This window comes from Nothobranchius furzeri, chromosome 9, assembly GCF_043380555.1.
Source record: "Nothobranchius furzeri strain GRZ-AD chromosome 9, NfurGRZ-RIMD1, whole genome shotgun sequence".
NCBI lineage: Eukaryota > Metazoa > Chordata > Actinopteri > Cyprinodontiformes > Nothobranchiidae > Nothobranchius > Nothobranchius furzeri.
This window is the reverse complement of record NC_091749.1, coordinates 703,734-720,912: the sequence shown is the minus strand read 5'-3', so window position 1 is coordinate 720,912 and position 17,179 is coordinate 703,734.

Sequence of the window (17,179 nt, the reverse complement as noted above, 5' to 3'; positions counted from 1 at the left end):
TCAAATGTGGATTATCAATATTATTGAGCCGTTAATATTTGAGTGCTGGTGAAACTGGGTACTGTGGGTACGTCAGGGAAAACCTTTATAATAAACTGGCACAGAGACAAAAGTGTTGTTTATAAAAGTGTATTTATTACGATGTTTCTACGACTAGGACGATGCGGGATGAATGATTATACATGCCGAGTTAGGGTGAGACTGAGCAGTGATGGAATATCAGATGTTTAAAAAATAAGTCTGGCTGAATGTGTACTTGTACAACTCAGGAAGTGACTGAAACTAGTTAAGCTGGAGAGGTAAGTAATGAAACAGCGGCTTAGTGACACGGTCATTGTATGGTTACTGTGACTAGTCCATTCTCCAGAGTCAGAACTCACTCCAGCACAGAACCCTCTAGTTTCCTTATAGATTTGTAAAAACAAGAATAAACATTTAGATTGTAGACGACTAAAATGAACAAATGCTTTACTTTTACATAAGTCCACTTATTAAATGTAACAAAATTATCCCTGACGATGTCAGCACTGACAACTATAGGCTATGTCCTAGTCTGGCCCTAATCTAACTCCTGTACTAACAAAAACATTCTACTCCACACACCCCAACTACAGACAACCTGGACATAGATCTGCGTCTACAGGTGTAACTGTACTGAGGTGAATGCAGGTATGGAAACCCGTCTAGGGTGGTTGCACTTTACTCTTCCATTGTGAACAACTCCTCTGATGATGTGGTTGGCAGATGTTCCGTTAAAGACGATGCATTGTTTCTGTGCTGCTTGTCCGTTGCTTATCATCTTCACCACCTCCAGCAGAAGCTCCTTGTACATATCAGGAATGGTTCCTAGCAGCAAGACGAGAACCGTTATCAGAACCACCCTCCTGGTCTCAGTCAATCTTTTCCTGTTAGATGAGAAGCAACTCTATCCTTTAGTCCTCGTCTTCAGGTATCCACGCGATTTCACCAGAGTCCAATCCCGTCTTTAACCATCTTCTCCCTCGGTCACCATGTAGCACCAGGAAGAGTCACTCAGGCTGAACCAGACGTCCCACGAGCCGATCGCTTAGGGCACATGTGTCAGACACAAGGCCCGCAGGCCAGATGTGGCTCGCAAGAGCTTCAAGTGTCTAAAAATAGGTCTATGCCGCTTCAAAGCATACAGTGACTATAAACTACATTTCCCATAATGCATGGTGATTGTGTTGCCAGTGCAGTGGCAGTATTTCTCCACTAGGTCGCAGTGTAGCCAAATTTGTGTTTACTTAAGGCACCAAGTGAAAACAACTAACCACAAATTATCCCAACAGGAAGAGAAGGATTGATGGTGAAGGAAGGTGTTTCAACAACAATGGAACATGTTGATGCTTTAAGGAGAAAAACCGGTAAGTCTTTGCAGTCATTAGCATCTATGCTACTAGCATCAGCGTCTGCAGCGGTACCGTCAGTGTTGGGAACGTTACTTTAAAAAAGTAATTAGTTATAGTTACTGATTACTTTGTCAAAAAAGTAACTCAGTTACTGAGTTACAAGATCATAAAAGTAATTACCAACAAAAATAACTACTTAGTTACTTTTTTCATTAAAGAATGCAAGAATCACTACAACAGTGAAATATAAATGACTAATGACTGAACATAATAAAATGTATGTCCAAATGTTTTTTATAAACCTGAATAATTTAAATAAGCACTTAACAGGAGGAACTACTAATAGGAGCATTACACTAATCTAGACTGTTAAAAGGTCACTGTGTGATATTTAACAAGAACCCAATCAGCTAAAATTTAAAATTGCAAATAGAAACACCTGTAAAGGTTCCCGAGCCTTTAAATGGTCTCTCGGTCTAGTTAAATTACAGAAATAAATGTAATTTTGAACAGTATTTTAATTTTTCCAGCTTCACATAATTGTGTGTTTTTAGCAGCATTTCTGTTGCTGCTAATCTAGTAACGGTTAAATAAATAAATATCCTTTAAAATGACACTAGAAGAGGCACAATCCTGATGGAGGACTTACATTTACTAACGTGGGTCAGACCCAACCACAGAAGAGCTGAAGCTGGGTGGTGAACACACACAGGTAGTTCTAATAACACCTGAGCTCCATGACGTCTGAGATTGATGCATCAGTGTTACAGCGGGACTAAAGACATGATCAGGAACAGGTTACAGCTGGATGATCTAGGAAGGTAGAAGATCAGGACGTCTGAGCAGTGAACAGGTGAGCGGACCTTCGAGACGTCCTGCTGTCACGCTAAGAAGGGCACGGCTGCAGATCCACACCTGCAGCCAGTGCTGGACTGACCATAGGGCATAGCGGGCAACTGCCCGCTGGGCCGACCCTTTCATCTTTTATGGGCCGGTGTCTGTTTTTTTTCCTAGTCTCTAGTTGTTGCGGACAACTTGTCCGCGCCGCCCCACGCGACGCCTCGTAAAAGTTGGTGGATTGGCCAATTGGTAATAATACACTCTGGGCTGGACCAATAGCCAGAGGTCTGATGCACCCGCCAGTTGTTTGTGAATCTCAGTAAACAGACAGACGAGCTTAACAAAATGGAGAACAAAAAACGGAAAGGAGGAGCGGAGAAAATTCGACTAAAAAAGAAACTGGCCCTTCAGGCTGGCTGATGCTGGCACATGTGTTAAAATCTCACAGTTGTTTGGTAGTGAAGGTTCAAGTAAAATCAATTTAGGAAGTGATGGAGCCTCAGCCCAGCGACAGGTTGGAGAAGAAAAGAGGGAGGAGGAGGAGAAACCCGAGCCGGTGTTGTGCCATAAATTGACTCGCTGCCAAAAAATGATTAGCCACCGCGGGATCGCGCACGGTGAGGTAATTGCATTTCTAGACAAAATTCCCCAGGATTTCGCCCTAAAACTCAGCATATCTGGCAATATGGACATTCAGAAAGCAAAGATAACCTCTTCCGGTACTTAAACAGATGTTTATAGCAGATATTAGTGTGGCAGTGTTTGTGGCACCCTGCGCGGGCGCACGAGGACGTGCTTGTGGAAAGAGGGAGGAAGATGTGGCAGTGTGAGCATCCACAATGTCCCGATTGATGATGCGCCCTGGCTACTGGGCCAAGGAGATGTCCCTTTGGCTGACTGGTTAGAGCGTATGACTCTCACTCGGGAGTCTGGGGATCGAATCCCGCCCGCGCACTCGTTTCTCCACCTTGCCACATTAGTTTTTCCAGTTCGGAAGTTGTTTTAAGTGTTGCTATTTGTCTTAAACGTTCACAATGAGGGTATATTAATCCTTTTTGCAATATTTGCGATTGAAAGATGGTTTGTGCCACAAACTTTGTGGTAAGAACTGGCTTTCTTTATGTTACAGCCTTGATACTAAAAAAATAAATAAACAATGTAAAATGGCACCCTGTATTGAATGTAAACGTTGTATAAATGGAAATAAACAATTCTCCAGCGATTTAACTTTTTTCCCCTTACATTACGTTGCTCTATTTAAAAGTAACAAGATAAAAGCACTTCAGCACATAAAATTAAGATTGTCACTTGCCAAATAGACTACACCCTCCCGTTTACCTATAAGAAATGCCTCAAAATATCTTTAATTCTTTATTGATGATTTAATTGTAGACAAATAAAATGGCATTTTACTTGCCAAAAAGTGATTGAATCGCTAAGATTTTCATGGAGGCTAAAATTGACCAAATAAGGGTTTTATGTATTATCTGTTGATGTTACTGTACTCATACTGCCTACTGTGTCATCAAAAACACCCCAAAAATGGCAAAAAAAAAAGAAAAAAAAAAGAAGATAATTTCCCTTGCCAAAAATTGATTACAGTGTCCTGGTCACGTGTAAAGGGTTACATTTACCTAAATATTACTTTATTTATTATCTCTTGATGTTATTAGTGCCATCACAGGACGCTGGGTGTCTTTCACATTCATAAACACCTCAAAAATGGCAACAAATGATAATTTCCCTTGCCAAAAATTGATCACAGTGTCCTGGTCACCTGTAAAGGGTTAAATTGACCTAAATATTACCTTATTTATTATCTCTTGATGTTATTAGTGCCATCACAGGATGCTGGGTGTCTTCCACATTCATAAACACAGAGTCCTGGTCACCCATAAAGGCTTAAATTGGCATAAATATTACTTCATGTATTATGATGCTGGGTGTGTTCCACAATCATATTCGAATAAACGTGAAAATATTCTGTCCGAATATCTGTTTCTTGTTATAAATATAACAGCTAGAAGGATTTACAGTTAAAATAGGAGAAACACGTGACTCCCCAGGAAGGGTCGTAACACCACTTGCCTCATGCACATAAGTGAACAAAACAAAGCAGCATGGAGACACTCCGTCTCCAACCACCTCTCAGGCAGCAGCCTGCACTCCCAAGTTCTACACGTCACCAGAACATAAACAACCGCAACACAATAAAAGCAGTGTTATACAAAATGGAAGGCCTGTAGTGTTTATTCTCTTACAGTAACAACTTATCAATTTTTTGGAGGAATTTATTTGAGAATTTTTTGGTTTTTATTAATTGTGCAATAGAAAAGTAATCGCTAGATTAATCATCTAAATAGTCATTAGAATAGTCGACTATTCGATAAAATAATCGCCAGAATAATCATTTTAAAAATAATCAGTTACCCCCAACCCTACTTTTTAGAATACCAGGATAGGAAGGATGGTGTAGGTTTACGTTTATTAGATTGATACATAAATACTACCAATAAGAAAGTGTACGTTGGTGTGTGTCAGAAGCAGCGTAAGGCTTAATGTCTTTTCCAAAAAAAACAGGTGATGGGCCGGTCTCCAGTCAAAATGCCCGGGCTGAATTTTTGTCCCAGTCCAGCCCTGTCAGTAGCCGTAGATATTCATCACGTCTTCCTCGTTCTTCACGGCCGTGATGCTCTTGGATGAAAACATCTGCCTCTTTAGCTCCTGATCAGCTGATGACAGCTTCAACACACCGCGCTGCTTAACGCACACATTTCCTTATCAGTAACAGAAACGACGTTTTGATAAAAGAAGACGTACTTAATCAGTTTGCTCGTTACTGAAAGAAATATTTTTTATTAACGCGGTTATTTTAAACGGCGTCATTACCATCACTGCTCTGTTGGGTCTTGTTGGTCTTTTCTTCTATGAGACCAGACAGGTTCGGAGTAAATGGAGTGGAAACCTATTATTGGTAGAAAGTGGAGTCAATAAACAGAAGATCGATCTTTTCCGCTGCTGCAGAGGGGAGAACACACAGCTTTTAGCTGAACCCGCGTCCAGCTCTCACCGCTGCACCAAGTGTTCTGAAGTTTCCTCTGTTCACACAGCTATATTTATTAGGAAACAAGGAATGTGAACATACGTATTTTGTGCGAGCAGTCTGCCCTCTGCACCTGCAGTTTGCACATCATTTGCCTTGATAAGCAGAAACTAATACATCAGGAGAACATGCTGATCTGAGGTAAGCTGTGAGGAGCAAGGTTTCTCACTCACTGTGTGAGTTATGCAGCTGTCGGAGCTTGTGCAGAAGAAAAGCACTGATATTATAAACGGGATCCCATAATGCAATAAAAGAGCATATATATTTTCAGTCTACAGCAGGCAGTGACTGAGACAGTGAGGTCTCCGCCCACCCGGCCAATCATCATGGTGTTTGTAAGCGCGTTACCGACACCTCTCTCTCCCTGGCTGCAGCTGAAGTGTGGCGGTCAGAAAGCCTCACGCTGCTGCTCAACGTTCGACAAGCACATAGTAACGCACAACCTTCCGTCCCCAGTAACGGTAACGGCGTTGCAACGGCGGGAAAAGTAGTTAATTAGATTATTCTGTTACCTATAAAAGAACGCCGTTATACTTAAACAGCGTGACTACCAACACTGGGCGTAGCAAGGGGCGTTATGCATGGAGAAAGAACACAGCATTCCAAGAATGCTACCTACAGTAAAGCATGGTGGTGGCTCCATCATACTGTGGGCTGTGTGGCCAGTGCAGGGACTGAGAAGCTTGTTAAAGTTGAGGGACATGGATTTCACTCACTATCAGCAGATTCTGGAGACCAATGTCCAGGATTCTGTGACAAGGCTGAAGCTGCACCGGGCTGGACCTTTCAACAAGTGAATGACCCTAAACACTGCTCAGAATCTACCGAGGCGTTCATGCAGAGGAACACGTACAACGTTCTGGAATGGCCATCTCAGTGGCCAGAGCTGAATATTATTGAAAATCTGTGGTGTGAGTTAGAGAGAGCTGTCCATGCTCAGAAGCATCAGACCTGAACGAAGTAGAGCTGTTTTGCAAAGAAGAATCAATCGATCAATACCTGAACAGCAACAATAACTAAAAGAAGAAAGGAGCCCTGGACTGGAAGGGCTGGTTTAAGATAAACATTTGATCGGAGTTTCATGAGTAACACAAACTAAAGACAGTATGCCACCCAAGAAAGGCCCAACACCAGAGGAGGTAGAGGACATCAAAACCTCCCTCGGAGCGCTGTGCGGAGACGTGGCCGCAGTCAGGGTGCAGCAGGAGCTGCTTCTGGGGCTTCTGGAGGAGGTAAAACAGCTACGCCTCCCAAATGTCGAGCAGGACAGACGATTCATGGATCTCGAGCAGCAGGTGGATGAGCTGCAGCAGTACACCCGTACAAACAACGTGGTCATCAGCGGTATTAAAATCAAGCCGCGCTCATACGTGCGCGCGGTGGCCGGGAACGTCGGGGAGCCCAGCGACGTGGAGACCCGCTCGGTGGAGCTACAGGTGGCGTCCTACCTCCAAAGCAAGGAGACAGAGATGGACCTGGAGCATGTAGAAGCATGTCACCCACTGCCCAGGAGGAGCGACAGACCGCCGGCCGTCATTTTGAGGTTCGTCAATCGAAAGAACAAGGTCGCACTGCTGAAACAAGGTCGCACTGCTGAAAGGCACGGGTGTTTTCATTAATGAGCATCTGACACGAAAAAACGCAGACATCGCGAGGAAGGCAAGACAAGTGAAGAAGAACGGTAAAATACAACAAACATGGGTGACAAACTGCAAGAGTTTCATTAAGCTAAACGGGACACCAGAAGAGGCAAAAGTACTGATAGTGAGAAACACGGAGGACCTGGACACTAATGCATCGTGGTAATATATAACTCTGATGACAATAACTATAATAAACACACCAACATCTTTAATTACACCAGGAGATGATATGGACACGCTGGAATCAACTCTCCAACAGAAAGCAGTTGATCTAGATTGTGACTATAAGGAGCAGAATATAATAGAGCCAGAAATAGATGCTGAAAGTCATTTTCTCTCTTCTTTTGTTAATAATTGCAATTTCACACAGGAACAATAAGGAAAAACAATCAGCCTAGACGGGAAGCTCTCATTAATTCACTTTAACAGCAGAAGTATGTACTCTAATTTTGATTTCATTAAGGATTACTTGCAACAATTTTCCCGCCCCTTTAGTGTTATAGCCATCACTGAAACGTGGTTCAATGTGGATAAAGGAATAGATTTCTGTTTGAATGGTTATGATTTAAAATACATAAATAGATTAAAAGAGGCGAGCGGCGGGGTTGCTACACCTAATTCAAGTATTAACACTTTTAATGAATGGATAGAAAAAAGTTTGCTTCGGTGAACCAAACATTACTATTCCTCTGTGGTGATTTTAATACTGATCTGCTAAATCCAACAAGGTTAAAAGCCATGGATGACTTTACTGACACGATGTACAGCTCATCACTATATCCAACAATAACTAAGCCAAGCAGAATAACACCACATAGCGCCGCTATTATTGACGACATTTTTACTCCTGTCATGAATTTCCAAGTTGATAGTGGCCTGCTTGTCTGTGACATAACTGAGCACTTACCAGTCTTTACTTTGTGTGACCGTGACTTAAAACAAATAGATACCAAGACTAAGATAGCAAAGCGAATAATACATGAAGAAGCAATTCATGCCTTCAGTTTCGATTTAGCACAAGATTGGAGTTCGGTGTATGAAGAGTCAGATGTGGACAAGGCTTATGACAAGTTCCTAGATATTTTCACTACGTTGTACAACAAACATTGTCCCGTAAAGGAACACGAGACAAAGAAAAAAACATAAAAGTCCTTGGCTCACAAAAGGAATTATCGATGCTTGCAACAAGAAAAACAATCGATATAAACAGTTCATCAACGTAAAAACAAAAGAAGTGGAACAAAGATTTAAAGCATATAGAAATAAATTGACTGATATTGTAAGAACGAGTAAACAAGTTTATTATAGAAGAAGTTTATATGAAAATAAAAACAATATAAAAGGAACTTGGGATGTGTTAAATAACTTAATTAAACAAGGATCTTCTGGAACATCATATCCTGAATATTTCATTGATGCAAATGGTGAAAATCACAATATGAGTGACATGGTTGATGGGTTCAATAAATGTTTTATAAATGTTGGCCCTGAACTAGCAGCGGACATCCCGTGTCAAAACATGAAAATATCAGTAATATAAAGTTAAATCCCGTTTCACTGTTTCTCTCAGCTACAAATGAGCAAGAAGTAATAAATATTACATTAAAATGTAAAAGCAAGTCTTCAATGGATTGTCATGACATACATATGTTTGTAGTTAAACAGGTTATTCTGAATATTGCTAGTCCCTTAACATATGTTTGTAATTTATCATTTCAGTCCGGTTGTTTTCCAAAAAAAAATGTAAATCGCAAAAGTAATACCACTATACAAAAGTAATGATAAACACAGTTTTACCAATTATAGGCCTATTTCTCTACTGCCACAGAACTGTCATGTTCTGTGTCCCTTTGTTCCCCAGCCCCTCCAGTTCCCACTCCAGGTTATTATCCCCAGCCCCCTGTAGACTTCCCTCAGGTGTCTTTCTAATCATTCCCCATTTCTAATCGATCTTTATTTAGTCCTCCTTATCCATCTAGTTATCAGTTGTTTATTTTTGGCCCTCAGTCTTTAGGTTTAGTTTTGTGTTTTATAGTTTTAGGTTTATCTACCCTCTGGTTCTGTTCCCCGTTTAGATAAGTGTAGTCACCTGCTTTCCCTCCAGCCCTCACTCCACACACCTGCTGCCTGTTTCCCTAATAGCTCCTCTTTGTGTAGGTAAGTCTTGTCTTGTCCTTCAGTGTTTGTTGGTCCATTGTATATGTCTGAGCTGTTCTGTGTCCTCCCGTGTTTTTGCCTGATTCCTTGTTCCTGGTTTTGAAACAACAAGCCACCCGGGGCATGGAGACCCTAGCCCATCTATCCCGGGCCCAAAGCAGCAGCATTGCAGAGCCCGAGGCTACCAACCCAGCCCCACACCAGCAGAGTATCCACTCCCATCCTCGCATTTGATCTACTTCCAGACTACTTAATACAAAGACACCCAGGTGAAGTTGGGACATCCCCGTACCCTGTGGTGGTGCTTGGGTGGCCTCAGTGGGTGGACTTCTGGCGGGATGTTTTGACGATGGCCACACGTCACTGCCTGACAGCTGTATCACCCCTGGAAGCTTCCTGTCAAACAGCAAACCGTCTCTTCAGAGCTTTAGGATTACGTTAAAGGTGCTCAAACCTTTAGACAAACTTTCCTCCTCCTGTGATTCTGGGGAAACATCCTCAAAGTAAACACTGAAATCTCTAATGGAACTGAACAAAATCTAACTAAAAACTGTTTCTGATGCTCTGAGTACATTGTCACCTGGTCAACTTTGACTGACCAGAAAACGCCATTCTGTACGTCAACCTGTGAGAAAACAAAGCACTGTGATTTAAAGCAGTGTGAACACTGTTTATTTTATTTTATTTCTATTCTGCTTCACAGCAACTTTTCCAATTTCACAGTACGGTTGATTGACTCTACTGGGACTTTTCAGAGTCCATACCCAATTATGGGACTCTGTTAGTCCCTGAAAAAGCCTGAAAAATGGCCCTCTCAAGCTAATTTATCAAATAAAAAAATCAGTGAAACAAACTAGTCAAATAAATAAAGATATGATTTGTCTCTAACACTAGAGGGCGGTGGAGGACAGCTAATTTCACTGTGTTTAAGCCTCTGGATCTGCAGTGAAATCACCTTTGAGCATAAACCTCCTCCTCATGAGCGCAATACAGAAAATATATATTTTTTTTACTCCCGTTAGAGATACACCAATTCTGGTTCTGATTCTTGTACAGCTCTGACCTGACAATTCTAAGTTATTTAAAGAGATGTGTGATTCACAACATAAAGTTCAGGCATTCAGTCAAAGAAGAGTCCAGCAGGAGTCCTTTGTAACCGGTTCCTTTCAGAATCTAAAGAGACTTTTCCTGGAAGATGTTGTCCTCTTAGCTTCATCAGACTGTGGCCTTCAGAATTTGCTGGGGAGGTCCACAGCCGAGTGTGAAGTGTGATGGGCAGTTTGGTGCAGATGAACAGGGCTGATGTGGTGAAGAAGAACTATGAAAGATGAAAATACAGATTTATCATGTGTTCTGTGCTCCACCCATTAAATGCTTTTGTAGAGACCAAAAACAAAGTTGCAAAGACGGTGAACTAAACACATCTCATGGCCAGACCCTGGGAGAGTGTCTAATAGTCGTTACTCCTTCACATTAAGGCAAGATGCCTACCGGATGCAGGCTCTGGTGCCATTCCATTAACACTCAACACAAATGAGGAATGCTTAAACAATCTGGGAAAACTGATAATGAAATATTACGATGAATGGTGGCTCAGTAAAGTAAATAGTAAGTAAATTTTATTTATACAGCACTTATCACAGATCACAAAGTGCTTCACATAGATCAAAATAAAATAAAACTGTCATAAAATCATAAATAGATTAACATCATAAAATCAAAATGCTCTCAAAACAGAATTTGATCAACATCAGGAAAAATAAAGTCATACAATTATAATTTTTCATAAACAGATTAAAAGGTTTAGTTAAAAGCAGCTTTAGATAAAAGGGTCTTTCGCTGTTTTTCAAAAGTGTCCAGACCAGAGAATTCTGCTGTTGTGTCCTTGGGCAAGACACTTAACCCCCCTCGCCTGCTGGTGGTGGTCGGAGGGACCGGTGGCGCCAGTGCTCGGCAGCCTCGCCTCTGTCAGTGCGCCCCAGGGCAGCTGTGGCTACATCGTAGCTCATCCAGCATGTGAACCAGCATGCAGGACAGCTGTTCCATGAACTCCGGTGATACCTGCCACCCCATAATAGCATTAAATCCAACATCTGAAAGATCATCTTCAAAGTGGTTTATAGCAGGGGAAGACATGATTTAACAGCCTGCTCTGTTACCCGTCAGACCTGGAGGCTTTTTGTGCTGCGTGAGCACAATCCTGAACCCGAACCATCAGCAGGTCTCCTCTCAGTGTAATCGCACACGTTATGGATGTAAGTGAGTTATGAGAACACAAGACTCATTGATCCCTCCTGCCTTTGTTAAAGTGAATGCAATTTTCACCTGATTCATTATGTTGCATTACATGGAACCAAATGAGCTTTGACTCCTGATTTGGGCCGGTGTACTCTCAGGTTGCTTAGTAACAGATGCTGAAGTACCACCAGACAAATTGTATTAATATAGCAGGAGGTGCAGAAAAGTCCTGATAAACCTGCTGTATACAGGTGATACCTGCTGTATACAAGTGATACCTGCTGTATACAAGTGATACCTGCTGTATACAAGTGATACCTGCTGTATACAGGTGATACCTGCTGTATACAAGTGATACCTGCTGTATACAGGTGATACCTGCTGTATACAGGTGATACCTGCTGTATACAGGTGATATAGGTGGAAATGTTTGGGCTGTGTATGAATTGTGCCATAGAAACAAGGCTGACTGACCTAAGGTACTGTAGTTTGCATTGCTAATGCTAAATGCAAACCTACCATTAGCATGTCTGCAGAAAATAGATGTCTTTGTGAATGGTGTGGCAAGCCAATTTAACATAAAACCATTGTTGTGAATGAGCATTTTCAGATTATTGTGTTCACAAGTGGTGTCAATGTCATGGAATTGGAGGTTGTTGTAGGACCCAAGTGCAGGAAATCCAGGAGGCAGCCAGGTAGGTTAAAAACCCCAAAGTTTATTAGTCTGTGGTGTGGAGCAGGGAGGCAAAAACATGAGGAGCAAACAAAAACACAAACACAAGTAACCCACCAGTAGCTATGACTAGGTTTAAATAATGCTGAGGTGGTAAGTGAAGACGGGGAACAGGTTTGATGATTATAGATTACAATGACCTGCGGGTGTGACTGGTTACGCTGAGGCAATACAAAACACTGTAGGACTAAAGCTTAACAGATAAACAGTAAGGCACAGTGGCACAGAACTAAAGGCCGAATACATGAACAGATAACTGACTAAAGGCAAAAGGAAAGCATAAGACTAGACTACGGGAAATGGAACACAAAATATAAACCATAGCTACAACTGAACTAAAAAGGCTGGATGAATAAACTAAACCATGAACGGGAGTGACCAGGGATAAAACATGAACCAGATAAGAAATAAAGTAAGAACCTGAATGATAAATGAGGGGGCCGGAGACTAGGGAGATGGGGCATGGAAGGTGTCATGTTCCGTGTCCCTTTGTTCCCCGCCCCTTCCTGTTCCCACTTCAGGCTCTCCTCTTGTGTCCTCCTAGGCCTAGTCCACACGTAGCCGGGTTTTTTAAAAACGAATATCCGCCCCTCCAAAAACTTGCATCCACACCACCGCGTTTAAAACAAACTCTGTCCACACGTACCCGGATAATACGTTGTTAAGGACATGCCAGACCTGTAGGCGGCAGTACTTCCCCCGTTCTTAACCTCGTCCTTCGTCTGTGGTCTTCCGCAAGGAGCAGTAATTCCACTTGCAAACACAAACAAGCAGAAAGCGCTTGGACAATTGATGGATCGGGTAGTGACAGAGCGCAGCTCCGAAGGCTTCCATGATGTCGGCTAGTGTAAACACAGGTCGCACACGTGATGTCAGCATTTTTTGTTGCGGAAAGTGACGTTGCGGACCTTAAAACTCCGGTTTTGTCCGTCCACACGCAGACACCCAAAACGGAGAAAACGCAGATCTTCACTTTGGCCGGAGTTTTTAAAAAGATCCGTTTTCGTGTGGATGACAGGCCAAAACGTAGAAAAATATCTACGTTTTGGCAGATCCCCGGCTACGTGTGGACAGGGCCCTAGTCTCTCCCTGGTTTTCCTAGTTGTCTTTAGATTAGTCCTCCTCACCCATCTGGTTTTTATTGGTTTATTTTTGCCCTCTGTCTTTTAGGTTTAGTTAGATCCATGTTTTATAGGTTAATGTTTATCTGCCCTCCTGCCAAGCTCTTTCCCTGTCCATTTAGCTAATTGATTCCACCAGTTTCTCCTCAGCTCACGCTCCTCACACCTGTCACCTGTTTCCCTGATTACCTCCCTCTGTGTTTATAAGCCTTGTCTTGTCACTCTGTGGTTGTTGGTTCATTGTCTTGGTCAGCGTTGTTTTGTCTCCAGTCTCCAGTCTCCAGTCTCCAGTCCCTAGTCTCCAGTCTTTAGTCTCCAGTCTCCAGTCTTTAGTCTCCAGTCTTTAGTCTCCAGTCTCCAGTCTCCAGTCTCCAGTCCCTAGTCTCCAGTCCCTAGTCTCCAGTCTCCAGTCTCCAGTCTCCAGTCCCTAGTCTCCAGTCTTTAGTCTCCAGTCTTTAGTCTCCAGTCTCCAGTCTTTAGTCTCCAGTCTTTAGTCTCCAGTCTTTAGTCTCCAGTCTCCAGTCTCCAGTCTCCAGTCTCCAGTCTTTAGTCTCCAGTCTTTAGTCTCCAGTCTTTAGTCTCCAGTCTTTAGTCTCCAGTCTTTAGGTCTCTGCTCAGAAGGTGAGCTTTTAGTTTTTGGTCTGAGTTTAGTTATTAGGTGTTTGCCGTGGCCCCTTGGATTTTTGGTTCTCTTCCTAAATAAAGGATTTTTACGTTTCAACCGCTCCTTCCTGTGTGTTCTGGATTTCCTGCACGTTGGGTCCAAACCTCCTGCTCTCAACGTGACAGAAGGAACAGGGAGGACAAGAACATCTAGGAAGGAAAAACGTGGAATGAACTGTGGAGACAAGGGACAGAGGACATAACAGTCAATATGTAAATTTTAGCTTTCAGTATTGATTCATGGAGCTCTGCCAAAGATTTGTCTAGCTTTTGTCAAGCTAACATGCTACCAAGATCTCTGCTGCTTAACTTGTTTTGGGTCTTGTTTTTAAACACCACCTTGTCCATGCATTAGATTTCAGGTTCTTTTGTAAGTTGCTGGACTATTTTATGGTGTTGGAGTCCTCGAGATTGGCCTTAGTCTCAATACCAGTGTTGAAACCATATTTTTATGTTCTTGGTCTCATCTTAGTATCAAAGGCATTTTTATTCATTCTTGCATTGGTTTCGGACTGGGCGGACTCAGGTATTTTTAACAGGATCGGTGCTGATAGGCTCATACCTTACTGATGAGAGAATAAGACATTAAAATCATTGGCAGTGTAACAAATTTCCTGTAATAACAATAGCTGTCATAGGTGCTGATTTATAGTGGGTGGGTGCATGGGGTGCTGCCAGGGATTTTGGGCCCCGTGAAAAAATACCACATTGGGCCCCATAACTAAAAGCCACAAGCAAGTTATCAGAGATGGTTATGATAAACTTTAGTGTTGCTTGAAGAGTGCTGGGGGTAATTCTATTTGATTACTCATACATACATAAGTATGCATTCACATGACGCTTCTTTACGATATACACTGCTGTGTATTGACAGGTGTTCAGCAACAAGCTCTTTAAAGCCACTTACACAGTAGAATTGGCTCCACTCTGCCTGCCCCAGCCTATCTGTATTTGTTCCACCCTGCCTTGGGAATGCAGACGTGTTTGAGCGCATGGGTGATCTGTGGCCTGTGATGTCATGAGCACATGTCCAAACACGTGGGTGGGGCAAAAAGAGCATGGAGAAATCTGCAGTGTCTCCTTTATTTAAACAAAGCGGCCTGAGCAGTCTGGCTTTTGGAAACTCTCGGACTCTGATTTTGCATCCTGCTTTAATGTGTCTGGCAGCACTGTGTGTGTGTGTGTGTGTGTGTGTGTGTGTGTGTGTATGTGTGTGTGTGTGTGTGTGTGTGTGTGAGAGAGAGAGAGAGAGAGTGCAGTAGTGCTCCTCACAGCAGTGACAGACAGAGTAAAACAGCTTCTGTCATGGGCTCATTAACTCCACAGCATCCAGAATTATAATGAATTGTGCATGCGGGAAGCCCCCACGGGCAGATATAATCTGCCTATCAGAGGCTCCCTCTAATGGTAATGGTGTGATTCTGAGCCGGCTAATCAGCTAGCAGGGGCCGTGTCATGACTCGAGGCAAGTGTTTAACCCAAGACATGCGGAATCATAACTCGTCGGCAGAAATAGTCAAATAAAGTTCTTTATTGCAAAAACGGGAACGGAAAACAACACAGGGAAGTCCTGTGTGAGAGAGCGGTGCCGCTCTAGTCCTTGTAGCGTTCGGGATGAACGAGAGAGGGGGGAGCCAGGGGGGAGCGCTGGGCAGAGAGTGAACGCTCCCGGAGGGGTGAGGTAGCAGAGGGACCCAAACAGGAACCATGGAGGACGATGGGACGTGGTGTGAGAGATCCAATGTTCGTAGACAGCAAGGTGGAGTAGATTGTGTGAGAGTCCTGAGCAGAAGGGAATAAACACCAGACGTGAGGCAAAATCCAAAAACGTAATCCAATACACGGTCTGAGGTCATAAATCCAATAATCAGAGAGCTAGTCAAAAAACATGAGCGAACAAGAACAAGCAAGTGGCTGGGACTACCAAAACTGGTGCAATCATCCGGCAAAGTGATGTGTCTCCATCCTCCATTTGAACCCGCGTCCCTGATTGGAAAATCTCCTGCAGCTGCCGCTCCCTCTGCTCCTCACCTGTGGAGAATTAGCTCAGAGCTGATGAGAGGAGATGTGTGACTCACCTCTGCCCAGGAACATGACAGGGAGTGCTTGCCCTGTTCGGCTCCAGGCAGATCTCCTCGGGAAGAGGGCTGATAAGACGTCTGTTTGCTGTTGGCTACCTAAATGAGACAACATGTTCTCACACCCGACTGCTTGACCAAGCATTGTTTCCTCGCATTGGGAGTGTGCAAGATTGTCGTTTTCCGACTGCCCCAGTAAAACGGAGATTTCACTGATTTCTGACCTTTACCTTCTTGATATTTAACCTTCCCCCCACCTCACCATAACCTTAACCCTCTTGTCCATGCAAAACTTTGTTTCTAGTTGTACCAGCAACAGACAGGGCCGGATTATCATTGCAGGGGCCTCTGGGCACAATGTGCTTAGCCCCCCCCCCCCCCCCCATACCCTTCCTCCTCTTGTCTCCTGTCTCCTTCCTCCTCTTGTCTCCTGTCTCCTTCCTCCTTTTGTCTCCTGTTTCTTTCCTCATCTTGTCTCCTGTTTCCTTCCTCATCTTGTCTCCTGTCTCCTTCCTCATATTGTCTCCCGTCTCCTTCTCATCTTGTCTCCTGTCTCCTTCATCAACTTGTCTCCTGTCTCCTTCCTCATCTTGTCTCCCATTTCTTTCCTCATCTTGTCTCCTGTCTCCTTCCTCATCTTGTCTCCTGTCTCCTTCCTCCTCTTGTCTCCTGTTTCCTTCCTCCTCTTGTCTCCTGTTTCCTTCCTCCTCTTGTCTCCTGTCTCCTTTCTCACCTTGTTTCCTGTTTCCTTCCTCGTCTTGTCTCCTGTCTCCTTCCTCCTCTTGACTCTGGCTCCTTCCTCTTCTTTATGTTTCCTCTTGTTGGTCTCCTCTCTTGTCTTCAGAAAAACTGCTTTCTGGCCTTTCTATTAGTAAATTCATTTACAATGTCATCAAAGTCCAGATTCCTGACAAGCTGGGATTCAATAGCCATCAGTGACAGTGCACTGAGGCGCTGTTGAGTTTGTGTTGTTCTCAGTTCATTTTTTATTTTTAATTTTTTTTTACCGCATCCTGTCTGGCTGTGAAGAGTACAGAATTAATGTCTGAATGCTGGTAACAAGCCTTACAGATTTACTCTCAGGTGGAGCATCAAAGTGTCTGCTTTTAATGTAATGCCTGATACTTAAAACTTTATTGTTATTGTATGCTTTTTAATTCTGACCAGACACAGAGACAGAGGTGAAAGAGAAGTGAATGAGAAAGGAAGAGACAAAAGATGGGGGGGGGGGGG